Source organism: Podarcis erhardii (genome assembly GCF_964252035.2).
Source record: "Podarcis erhardii genome assembly, chromosome: 2".
Taxonomy (NCBI): domain Eukaryota; kingdom Metazoa; phylum Chordata; class Lepidosauria; order Squamata; family Lacertidae; genus Podarcis; species Podarcis erhardii.
The window spans coordinates 90,506,634-90,518,695 of record NC_138498.1 but is presented as its reverse complement, the minus strand read 5'-3'; the positions used below and the strand labels follow the sequence as shown (position 1 = coordinate 90,518,695).

Genomic DNA, 12,062 nt, shown 5'->3' with positions numbered 1-12,062 from the left:
CAGCGGCGGCAGAAGGAGGCCCCATTAGCTAAAAGTGGTGCTTCAGGTTAAGAACAGTTTCACATTAAGAACGGACCTCCGGAATGAATTAAGTACTTAACCTGAGGTACCACTGTATAAACATGAATTCCCCTTTACTCCCCTTTACTCTTTGTTGCCATTGTTAGGGAAGTGGTTAAATCCTCTATAATGGTTCTTCTTCCTGAAGAAAGGGCTGAACTCCTCAATGCCTTCTTTGCCTCAGTCTTCTCCGATAAAGAAAACAATGCCCGACCTGAAGAATTTGGAGCAAATGATTCAGCAGAGGAAACACAGCCCAGAATAACTAAGGAGATAGTACAAGAATACTTGGCTAGTTTAGATGTATTCAAGTCTCCAGGGCCAGATGAACTGCATCCAAGAGTATTAAAAGAACTGGCAGATGTGATCTCAGAACCACTGGCAGTCATCTTTGAGAATTCCTGGAGAACAGGTGAAGTCCCGGCAGACTGGAGGAGGACAAATGTTGTCCCTATTTTCAAAAAGGGGAAAAGAGAGGACCCAAATAATTACCGCCCAGTCAGTCTGACATCAATACCAGGGAAGATTCTGGAGCAGATCATTAAGCAAACAGTCTGTGAGCACCTAGAAAGGAATACTGTGATCACCAATAGTCAGCATGGATTTCTGAAAAATAAGTCATGTCAGACTAACCTGATCTCGTTTTTTGACAGAATTACAAGCCTGGTAGATGAAGGGAACGCAGTGGATGTAGCCTACCTTGATTTCAGCAAGGCATTTGACAAGGTGCCCCATGATATTCTTGTAAAGAAGCTGGTAAAATGCGGACTTGACTATGCTACCACTCAGTGGATTTGTAACTGGCTGACTGACCGAACCCAAAGGGTGCTCATCAATGGTTCCTCTTCATCCTGGAGAAGAGTGACTAGTGGGGTGCCACAGGGTTCTGTCTTGGGCCCGGTCTTATTCAACATCTTTATCAACGACTTGGATGATGGACTCAAGGGCATCCTGATCAAATTTGCAGATGACACCAAACTGGGAGGGGTGGCTAACACCCCAGAGGACAGGATCACACTTCAAAACGACCTTGACAGATTAGAGAACTAGGCCAAAACAAACAAGATGAATTTTAACAGGGAGAAATGTAAAGTATTGCACTTGGGCAAAAAAAATGAGAGGCACAAATACAAGATGGGTGACACCTGGCTTGAGAGCAGTACATGTGAAAAGGATCTAGGAGTCTTGGTTGACCACAAACTTGACATGAGCCTACAGTGTGACGCGGCAGCTAAAAAAGCCAATGCAATTCTGGGCTGCATCAATAGGAGTATAGCATCTAGATCAAGGGAAGTAATAGTGCCACTGTATTCTGCTCTGGTCAGACCTCACCTGGAGTACTGTGTCCAGTTCTGGGCACCACAGTTCAAGAAGGACACTGACAAACTGGAACGTGTCCAGAGAGGGCAACCAAAATGGTCAAAGGCCTGGAAACGATGCCTTATGAGGAACGGCTAAGGGAGCTGGGCATGTTAACCTGGAGAAGAGGAGGTTAAGGGGTGATATGATAGCCATGTTCAAATATATAAAAGGATGTCACATAGAGGAGGGAGAAAGGCTGTTTTCTGCTGCTCCAGAGAAGCGGACACGGAGCAATGGATCCAAACTACAAGAAAGAAGATTCCACCTAAACATTAGGAAGAACTTCCTGACAGTAAGAGCTGTATGACAGTGGAATTTGCTGCCAAGGAGTGTGGTGGAGTCTCCTTCTTTGGAGGTCTTTAAGCAGAGGCTTGACAACCATATGTCAGGAGTGCTCTGATGGTGTTTCCTGCTTGGCAGGGGGTTGGACTCGATGGCCCTTGTGGTCTCTTCCAACTCTATGATTCTATGATTCTATGATTCTATGATTCCTTGTCGGCTAAGAAACTGGAGCTATGATTGGATCCACACAAAGTGGTTTTAGGACAACACATATAGAAGGATATTCTTCCATTTTCTCACCAAAAAATCAGCTCTCATTCTGGAGGCAGTGCCACCAGGTACCACCATGGTTTACGGAGGTAGCAAGCAGGTGGGTGGGTGGGAAACTGGGCAGAGAGTACTAAGAAGAATGAAACACTGGTCGATCACAGGATGCAAATAGATCACCTGGATTAAAAGCAGCCAGTCCAGCCTGATGGCCTGTTTCTTTTCACAAGGAGTTATGTTAGAGCATGTTTCAGAATGTGTTGAATTTGCCTTATGATTCAGCAGAATACAGCAAGACGTAGTGACTGATGTGATAGCCTCATATCAGCACTTCAGTATAGCTGTACCTACACAGGGACGCGGGTGGCTCTGTGGGTTAAACCACAGAGTCTAGGACTTGCTGATCAGGAGGTCGGCAGTTCGAATCCCCGCGACGGGGTGAGCTCCCGTTGCTCGGTCCCTGCTCCTGCCAACCTAGCAGTTCGAAAGCATGTCAAAGTGCAAATAGATAAATAGGTACCACTACGGCGGGAAGGTAAATGGCGTTTCCGTGTGCTGCTCTGGTTCTCCAGACGCGGCTTAGTCATGCTGGCCACATGACCCGGAAGCTATACGCTGGCTCCCTCGGCCAATAAAGTGAGATGAGCACCGCAACCCCAGAGTTGGCCACCACTGGACCTAATGGTCAGGGTTCCCTTTACCTTTACCCTTACACAGCAGCTCTGGTGCCCAACACCTTTCAGGTATGCCCTGCCAAATCAAGTGACTCAGCGGTCCACTCATGGAAATGGGCATGTCTGAACTAGAGGGAAGCATTTGCTGGCCTTGCCTACGACCTGCACATTCTTGGAAATTTGGATTCGTCCCCTGAAAACATAGTTCTCCAGATACCTATAGAATTAGCGACTGACTATTCATCCCCCTCCCCCCCCACCTACCCACCCTGCGTGTCTCATGAGCACACAGCAAATGAAAACACCCATAGTTTCCTGCTGCAAAGACGCCACACGTTTCTGTTTCCAACGCTTCCGTGTTCTGTCAAACAAAATCTGGATGCCTGGCGGATTTGCAGTTGGTCCCGAGGGAGGAGAAATCAAAGTGGGAGAGGGAGCAATGGAGCCCTGACAAGCGCTGTGTTGCTCGCTTGACTTGCTTTTAAAGGCACTTTTTTGATGCAGATCACAGCAGAGCGGTTATTCAAGTACCACCAGAGATGGATATGAGCCATGATTTTCAGAGAATGGAGGAGGAGGGCGGAAACAAAGGCAAAAATGTGGGGGACGATGACAAAAGGCCTCTCCCCCTTCCTTCTACCTTGCTTTGAAATTAATGGGAGTGTCACCACTTACTTCAATTCGGGGCAAGGCTCCCCTACATAAGATCTTGAAATGTATTTTGGTTCACTGAACGTTGCATTCAAAAAGCTATTTGATATGGCAGACAAGGCGAGAGAGAGAGAGAGGCAGCCGAGCTTCAGGAAGCCAGATGCCAAACAGCTCTTTCTTCTTACAGACTCTCTGGCCGTGTTACAGTCCTCCCCCGACCCATCCGCACTCATTCACTTTTCCTATCCACTGAGCACAAACAATTCTGCATCTGAGCCTGGCTGCATTCCTCTCCCTCGAATCCTCTAGCAGTTTCCACACAAAGGGAAATCTCCTACTGTAAATGGTTTTTAAAAGCGAACTTCCTGCCAAGCCTCGCAAGGGTGTTGATTTCTGTTTGGAGCCGATAAGTAGCTTTCCAGTCCTGAGGAGTGAAGCTATGGGAGGACAAAAACAGATCTGTATTAATCCTCATCCTCCCTGAGCTTTTAACCATTTTCTGTTTGTAATGAGTAATGTGTGTTGTCGGGGTGTTCCTAGAATACAGAGAATGCTCTTTACTATCAGCTGGTTCGTATTCTGAGCTTTTAAACTGCAGCTGCTTTTCCTAGGAAGATGCATTTTGGACCTGCCTTGGGCTGGCCCTTCTTCAAAGGACTTGCTAAAAGGACTTCCAGACAATGAGACCTTAGCTTTGAACCTACCTACACACTAAGGTACTCTTAATAGGCCTTGCTTTGAGGCTCGATATCTTTAATCAGGGACACGGGTGGCGCTGTGGTCTAAACCACTGAGCCTTTTGGGCTTGCCAGTCAGAAGGTCGGCGAGTCGAATCCCTGTGACGGGGTGAGCTCCCATTGCTCGGTCCCAGCTACTGCCTAGCAGTTCGAAAGCATGCCAAAAAGTGTGAGTAGATAAATAGGTACCACTCCGGCGAGAAGGTAAATGGCGTTTCCGTGTGATGCTCTGGCTTCGCCAGAAGCGTCTTAGTCATGCTGGCCACATGACCGAGAAAAACTGTGTGCGGACAAACGCCAGCTCCCTCGGCCTGTAAAGCGAGATGAGCGCCGCAACCCCAGAGTTGTCTGCGACTGGACTTAACTGTCAGGTGTCCTTTACCTTTACCTTTTTTATCTTTAATCAACTTCCTAATGTTGGAGATACAACAGTGGAGGATGCCCCAACTCTCTGGAGCCAATGTTTGGGTTTGGGGGAGCTGCAGGGGAGCAGAGAATCGGTAAAAATAACCTCCCCTCTACTATTTGTGGAGCCATCCACTGGATCAGATGCCCTTCAGATGCACAAAGACTCCACCCTACATTTACACACTGCTTTGGAGTAAAGATTAGCTCCCAAAAGAAGTTCACCGTTAAAAGCCCACCATAAAAGTTCAGGGTGCTAGGGCAGAGACGATGTATGGTCGCTGGCATCTGATAACGTAGTACAGATTCCCGCTTATTCCCTTCAGAGGGAGAGGACAGAAGGCACTGTAGACAGGGTTTGTATGTGAAAAATTGGGATTATATCCAGGCAGCAATAATTGTTTGAGCAAATGCCATTCTGACATCAAAGTATGCAAATAATAGTTAAATTAGATGCAAATTAAGTGCCCATCTTTTGGGATTCTGGCAACACTGGCAGTCCAATTTAATGTTTTGTTCTCAAGAGTGAGCGAGTGATTAGGCCTTCTGGAGGAAAAGCAACATAAAACATTCTGGTGCCAACTTTAATGATTCTAGCTATTCAACAGAACATGGGCCATCACAAGTGGAAATTCACGCATATATAAAAAAGAAACAACACAAATCCAGGTTTATTTTTTTAAAGAGTAATAATTGAATTCTCAGAAAAAATTCAACATAGAACTGTTGTATTTTAGTGCCATTGTGTTCCCAGGTAGAGCTCCACCCTAATCAGAAGGTAAGCATAATAATGTTCTGTGCTGAATGGTGACTAAAATGGGTGATTTATCCCTTCACCTCAGTTGCAACTCAGTGGGTCTTCATTTTCTAAGCAAAAAGCCTTCGCTGTGTTGCATCTGCTTCAGCTGCAGAGGTCAGAAAATATTCTCAAGCTCTGATTAATCTAATTGTGATGCAGTCAGGAGGCTTTTTTGGAGAGTAGATCTCTGATTAGACCCTGATTGGACTTCCTTCCCTGTGTTCAATTGCACAGCAGAGCTCAGCACTGTAAATCTGTGATTCATTCAACGGCTCAACCACTGAGCTCAGAAATCAATGCACTTCCAGGGGGGGAGAAATATGGATAGGAAGATGGCAAGAAGGGGGAGAAGGCACGAAGATCAATGTTCTGCTTTCATATATTGTAAAATCGATATTACCGTGCTCATAAATTATAGTGGCTGATGTAGCAGCCCTAAATCAACTTGAGCCCCGGCAGTCTTCCTTTCTCCAGAACTATGAAGGTACATAAACAAGCCAGTTTAGCCTCTAGTTCAGAGCTTTCCAAACTATGTGTCACGACACATTGTGTGTCAGCTACAATGTGTAGTAGGTGTGTCACACAAAACGCTCCCTGCGCTCCTCCTGGGACTGGAAAGGGTTAGTTTAACCTCTGGTTTGCTAGTAAAACTGAATTACTGTGTCGCGAAATGATCCATGTCCAAAAAGCATGTCACCAACTTGAAAAGTTTGGAAAGCTTCGCTCTAGTTCCTTTTGGGCATTTCTTTAGTTAATAATAAAGGGACTCCCCCCCCCTCTTTTTTTACCTGAGGTAGAAGCTGCTTTGTGTAAACTTAGCAAGTGGAGTGCTCCTGTTCTGGGTTCCACCAACTTTGCCTCTTTTCAGGATACTCTATTCCATTCCCCTTCCTCCTCCCTAGTTTTCTGCCCCGCCTTCAGCCTGTGTTCTGTGGCCACAAAGCATGCTCAGTCCAGGTTGTTCCATTTTGGCCCACTGAAGTTTGTTCTCCTAACTCTCCCCCCACCCGCTGATTCTGCTGATAGTAGTCCTGCTTCTCAGTAGTCCTGTTTTGGCTATATCACTGATTCACTACTAGAATACTGTATGTGACAATTAGTTGTCACGTTAAACAGGCACTACATGAATATCTCTTGTCTAAGAGTTAGCAGCAGTCCAAGTAAGCTGGACACAGTCATTTTCATAAGGCATTTTAAAACGCCATGCTTTCGAACTGCTAGGTTGGCAGGAGCAGGGACCGAGCAACGGGAGCTCACCCCGTCGCGGGGATTCAAACCACCGACCTTCTGATCGGCAAGTCCTAGGCTCTGTGGTTTAACCTACAGCGCCACCTCTAAACACCAGCAGTGGAAACACACTGGAGAGGAGTGAACCAGTAGTAAGCTGGTAATGCGTACACAGCCTAATAAAATAGGTTTTGCTGCAGCCAGACTATCTAGTAGGAAGTCTCTACTATATTTTCCCAAGTTCTGATGTAAAATGAGAAACATTCATAGATGCTGTCTTAAAACACTGAAAGCAGACGTCTCATATTACCTATTTAAAGGATCAAATGTCAATATTTTTTAGAACTAATAGAGGCCGGAAGCCAAACCTATGAAACATTACCTGAAATTTCATCATGAACAGATCTGAAGCCACAAACAGCCTAAACATTATATCAAAATACTTTTGAACAGGAGTCTCCAAAGAGCTGATAGCTCTCAAAATAAAATTCCACCCCCAATGTACCTTCAGTCCCAGAGTTTTGATGCATGGCGCTAATGGACTGGGGGGGATGGGGACAATTTTGATCCTATGAATATGAGGAATTTACGGGCAGAAAAGGTGCCGTCCTCCAACCAGAGTTTGTATCACCCTATCAACATTTAATACTTTTTGTAAAAAAAATAGTTCAGCAATATGATATGTGAATACCTGGCACGGTTTTAAATGAAGGCAGGTTCCTTTCACTCCCATAGCAATTCCTCCTGGTTCCGTATCTAGTCCTTGAATTCTAGACTAGTGAAGAAATAACATGTATCTGAAGGTTAACATAAATTTAGGGGTAGGCCATTTGCAGGGATAGCTGTTCCAGTTTGTTCTTCCCTGCAAATGGCTCTAAGCTATCTTTTTCCCATACATGTGTTTGTTTTTTTTCAGAGCCTATCTGGATAAGAAATGATCAAGGGGCAGCATTTAAATTAGCCAATGTGGTGCCCTTGAGATGCTGTTGGACTCCAACTTCCATGAAAACCAGCCAACATGGCCAGATGCCAGGTGTGCTGGGAGTTGTAGTTCAGCAACATTTGGAGGGCATCATGTTAACTACAGCTGTTTTATTGCCATGCAACCTCATATATCCAACATACTGTCATGAGTTTGGGGGTGCCAGACACTTCTAAATTCCTGGATCCAGTAAGTGTTAGAATTGAATCAAGGCTTGGGGTGTTAAAATGAATGCTAGACACTTCTAATCCCCGGATTTAGCAAGTATTAAGAGATAATTAAGTCAGGCTAGCCTCCTGGGTGATGGGCTCTTAAGAGAACGAAGCATCAAATGGCTTGTGCAAGATGGCAAATGGCTGGAGCCCCCATCACTCAACAGATAAAGGCAGAATTTAGAGTAGAGAGGGGAAGGAGATATATGACTGAGAAGCAAGGCAGCAAGCGGGAAAGTCAGAGAAATGGTAGATCTCAGCTTGAATCCAGGGCTGTGGCTATGGAAGAAACAAGACCCTTTATGCTGTGAACCCTTCCATCGTAGGTTCAGGTTGTATATATGTGTAAATAAACCATATATCCTAAAGACATCACAGTCTCCACTGTGCCTTAATTCCCAAGGAAACATGAACTCTGGGTAAGCGCCTGGAACCCCTTGAATCTCATACCGCTTGGAGATTGGGGTGGTGTAAAACAACACTAAAATGTTTAGAAGAAACTGGTGGTTTGCCACTCTTTTTAAAGTGGGGAGGTATGTTAGAAGCCACCAATGTATACAAAAGGTGACCATCTTATGGTGATGGGTAGAGCTATAGCTCATATAACTTTGTTTCTTTAAGAAAGCTTTTGAGTTACACTTTGTTCAGTTAGAACGGTGGAAGAAAGGGGATTCTTCTTCCTTTTGGTAAGTTCCAGTCTTGTCTCCATTCAAGCTGGCTCGTAGAAAATAATTTGTAGGTTCCATAGCTTCATTAAGTATTTTTAAAACCACTATTTTGAGACATTGCAACTTTTATTCTGTAAAGTTATATTAATAGATTAATAATTTGGTGGGATATATATATATATATATATATATATATATATATATATATACACACACACACACACACTACACACCTATGATATACTTTAAAAAAGGGTTTTGGAAATCAGTTGTCAGCAATTTTAAATTATAGCTGTCCTAATTGGTTTTCAATTAGCACAGCTATAATGGTGCTCTGTTGTAAATGGCTTCCTTGGTGCCAAATAATATGGCAATAATGGGGCAATTTAAGTTTTTACAATAGAACAGAGGAAAATATAGAGAAATATGGCACCGTCACATTACAGTAGCTGCACACAGTCAGTAGTTGATCCTCTGCATAATAATCGTAAACTACATCTATATTTAAAATGTCCAAGGTATAAAGTCTAATTATTTGATGGTGGATGTGGTTTGAAACAGCACCATGCTTGGGGCATTTAAAAATGCCTGTGTTGCCTATCCAGTGGTCTAAACACCAAATTATAAAGAATATTTCAAATCAAATGTTGAATGCCAAATATGCATCAAGTATACTTGTATTTGTCTGCCTGCAGGGGAAAAAACAACCTAAGAGGGCAGAACAACTTTGACCCAAAAAACAGTATGGAAATGATTACGCATGCCTCCTCCTTTGCTGGAACAGCAATAAGATTTACAGCCCCTGACAGTCATTGGTGCAATTAGGTAATTTTAGATTCTGTGCTTTGACTGCAATCATTCCACTCACCTGGAAGTAAACCTGTTGAATTCAATAGAACTTACTTCTTACTAGAAAACGGTTAAGGGTTGTGCTGTTAACTGCTTTCCCCAGCCCACCTTCTTTAGATGTTATGGAGAAATCCTGTTCATTTGAATGGGTATTGTATAATGCATAGTGGCATTTGTCTTGTAATGTATTTGTCTGGTCCTGTAAAAATCAATTTAACTGTCGCTTGGAGTCTTAACAGACTCATGCAAAGAAGGTTTGGTGTCAGAATTCTCAGTATGAAGAAGGGCGGAAGGAGATTTTGATTGGTGGAGGGCAGTATAGAATTTTCAGTTAGACCGTGTGATTGGCTGGAGCTGAACTAGAGGGACCGGAGGTGTGTATATATATATATATATATATATGAATGGGAGCTGATAAGCAGGGAGTTAGTTAGCGATGTTGGAGCTTGGTGTTCATGAAGTCATCTAGAAGATGGAAGAGGACCAGGGAAGAAGAAGGAAGATCTCAGAGGCAGGCAGAGTGGCTTGATGATGATGATGATGATGATGATGATTGGTATTTATTGAATTTGTATACTGCCCTTCATCCAAAGATCACAGGGCAGTTAACAACAGAAAAATACAAAATGAGAACACAAAATACATAAAAAAATAAAATAAACAAATCAATAAGCCAAAGGCCTGGTAATAGAGAAATGTTTTTGCATGGTGCCTAAAGATATGCAATGAAGGCACCAGGCGAGCCACCTCAGAAAAGCTTTATTCTCAAGTTACTCCTGTCCAGGCCTCTCATGGTGAGGGCAGAAAGTACAGAGCAATCTGTAGCTGACCCGAGTGTGGAGTGGGCAGTACTTCGGTTCCTAGTAAGGCGACTTCACTAGGCAAGGAAACCCACAAAGCGCGTCTGTGAGTGACTGAGTGGATACTTCACAGGGCCATACAATGGGAGTTGGGGGTTCAAAGGGGGAAAATACACCTCTTGAGTGTATGTTAAATAATTTTAAGAAAGCCTTCTCAGGGGCATATGGAGTCAAAATGACGCCAGAGCGCTTGAGAACGTTATGTGAACTAGAATGGCCAAAACAAAATACTGGATGGCCATCTCAGGGAACTTTTGATATAAATTTAGTGAGCAAACTTTGGACTGATATCGCCAAAGAAACTGGAGGGTGCCCAGAACAATTTCCATATATAGATTCCTGGCTGAGCACATTAAATAAAAATCCTCCATGGATAAGGGAATGCAAAGTCAAACGATGCAAATTATTGGCTGTAAAAGCCGAAGCTAGGAAAGGAATCTTGCCAAATAAACTCAAACCCATTTTTGAGGGGCCAGAGGAAGAGGTGCTTCCACCTCCACCCTATGCTCCACATCGAAGGGAGCTTAATCCAAACACTCCACCAGTTGTAACCCCAAGGCAAGAAACTGGAATGAATAATGGGAGTGGAGTCACAGAGTTTGATTCCTTGATAGATTATGATAAATATCTTCAGGAGGCATTGGAGTCCTATAATAAAGCCCAAGCAGAAGTGGTTATTCCACCTGTGACTCCTAATAGACCTCCATCTACAGTCTCCTTTAGTGGAACAACTGATTGCCCACCCCAAACCCCTGTACATCCAAGTCCCAGAGAAATATTACAGAAGTTACAGGGAGACTGTGATGGCCTGGGATTCCGATTCAGAGGATGAACCAGAGGAATCCCAGCCTGCACAGGAGTCCCCGCCTCCAGGGCCGGCTGAACTGGGGCAAGGCCTAGATGCTGAAGAGCCTGCACCTGTGACAGAGCATCAGGAGCTGGCCCCAGGTGAAGCCCTTCTGGCCCCAGAGGGGCTTGACGACTCAGTGGCCACAGGTGAGCCTCCTCCAGGGCCCAGTAACCCTTCGGCCTCTCCTGATCTGCAGAGGCTTAGGGCAGAGAGGCGAAGGGAACTGGTTGCCCCCAGGAGGAGTGCTCGCCTTAAGGCCAGAGGAGGCGGGGCTCCTGGGGGCCGGGACCGCCCCCGGCCTTAGAAGAGGATAAAAGCCCAGTCAGCCTGGCCCCAGGTTGCGGGAGCAACGTCGTTGTTGGCTTTGGACCTTCCTGTGTTCCTGATCCCTGCTTGGCCTCCTGTTCCTGACTATCCGGTGTTCCAGTTCCCAGCTCGGCCTCCTGTTCCAGCGTACCTGTTCCCCGCCCGGCTCCCCGTCTTGGACCTCGCCCCTCTTCGTGTGGACTCTGCTTACACCCACGGTACCTTCCCCCGGGACCAGCACAGTTTGCTCCCGCCACACCCGCACTCCCCCTTCGTTGGGGTGCGTTCGGGAAAAGCCAGAGGCCATGGCTGACCAGGCGGCTGCGCTGGTGGCATTGGCCCAGGAAAACCAGGCCTTGACCCACACCGTTCAGCAGCTAAGCGATGTGGTTGCGGCGCTTCAGCAGCGGTTGGAAGCCTTTCCAGATCCTGGGGCCGACGCCCTAGCTCCAGGCAAGTACCCAGTGGCCTTGCCAGAGAAATTTGATGGGACCCAGGCCAGTTTTCCCATGTTCCTCGCCCAGGCCAAGTTGTACATTCAGGGGCGAGCCCGGAACTTCCCTGACGACCGCACCAAGGTGCATTTTTTAATCAGTTTGTTAAAGGACCAGGCGGCCAAGTGGGCTTTGCCACTGCTCCGGCAAGACTCTCCTTTGCTAACGGACTATGTGGGGTTTTGTAACCACTTAGAGACTGCGTTTGGTAACCCACTGAAGGAGAGCCAAGCCAATCGGGCGATTCGTCGGTTGAGACAGGACAAGTCCACAGCCGCCACCTACGCCACAGAATTTCGGCTGTTGGCACAAGACTTGTCTTGGAATGACTCTGCACTACGGGACCAGTATCTTGAGGGACTGTCGGACGAGATACT

General features: G+C 45.5%; 1 long non-coding RNA gene across 2 annotated transcripts; it reads right to left on the bottom strand.

Moving 5' to 3' along the window:
• Nucleotides 1-2,955: 2,955 nt before the first annotated feature.
• LOC309337419 lies at nucleotides 2,956-9,461 on the bottom strand. 2 transcript variants are annotated; one of them, XR_014154278.1, is made up of 3 exons: nucleotides 9,230-9,461; nucleotides 7,156-7,239; nucleotides 2,956-3,733 (listed from the first exon to the last, which is right to left on the bottom strand). It is a non-coding gene; the product is annotated as an uncharacterized lncRNA (long non-coding RNA). The 2 variants fall into 2 exon arrangements; XR_014154279.1 differs by lacking the exon at nucleotides 2,956-3,733 and adding an exon at nucleotides 5,181-5,538.
• Nucleotides 9,462-12,062: the final 2,601 nt, after the last annotated feature.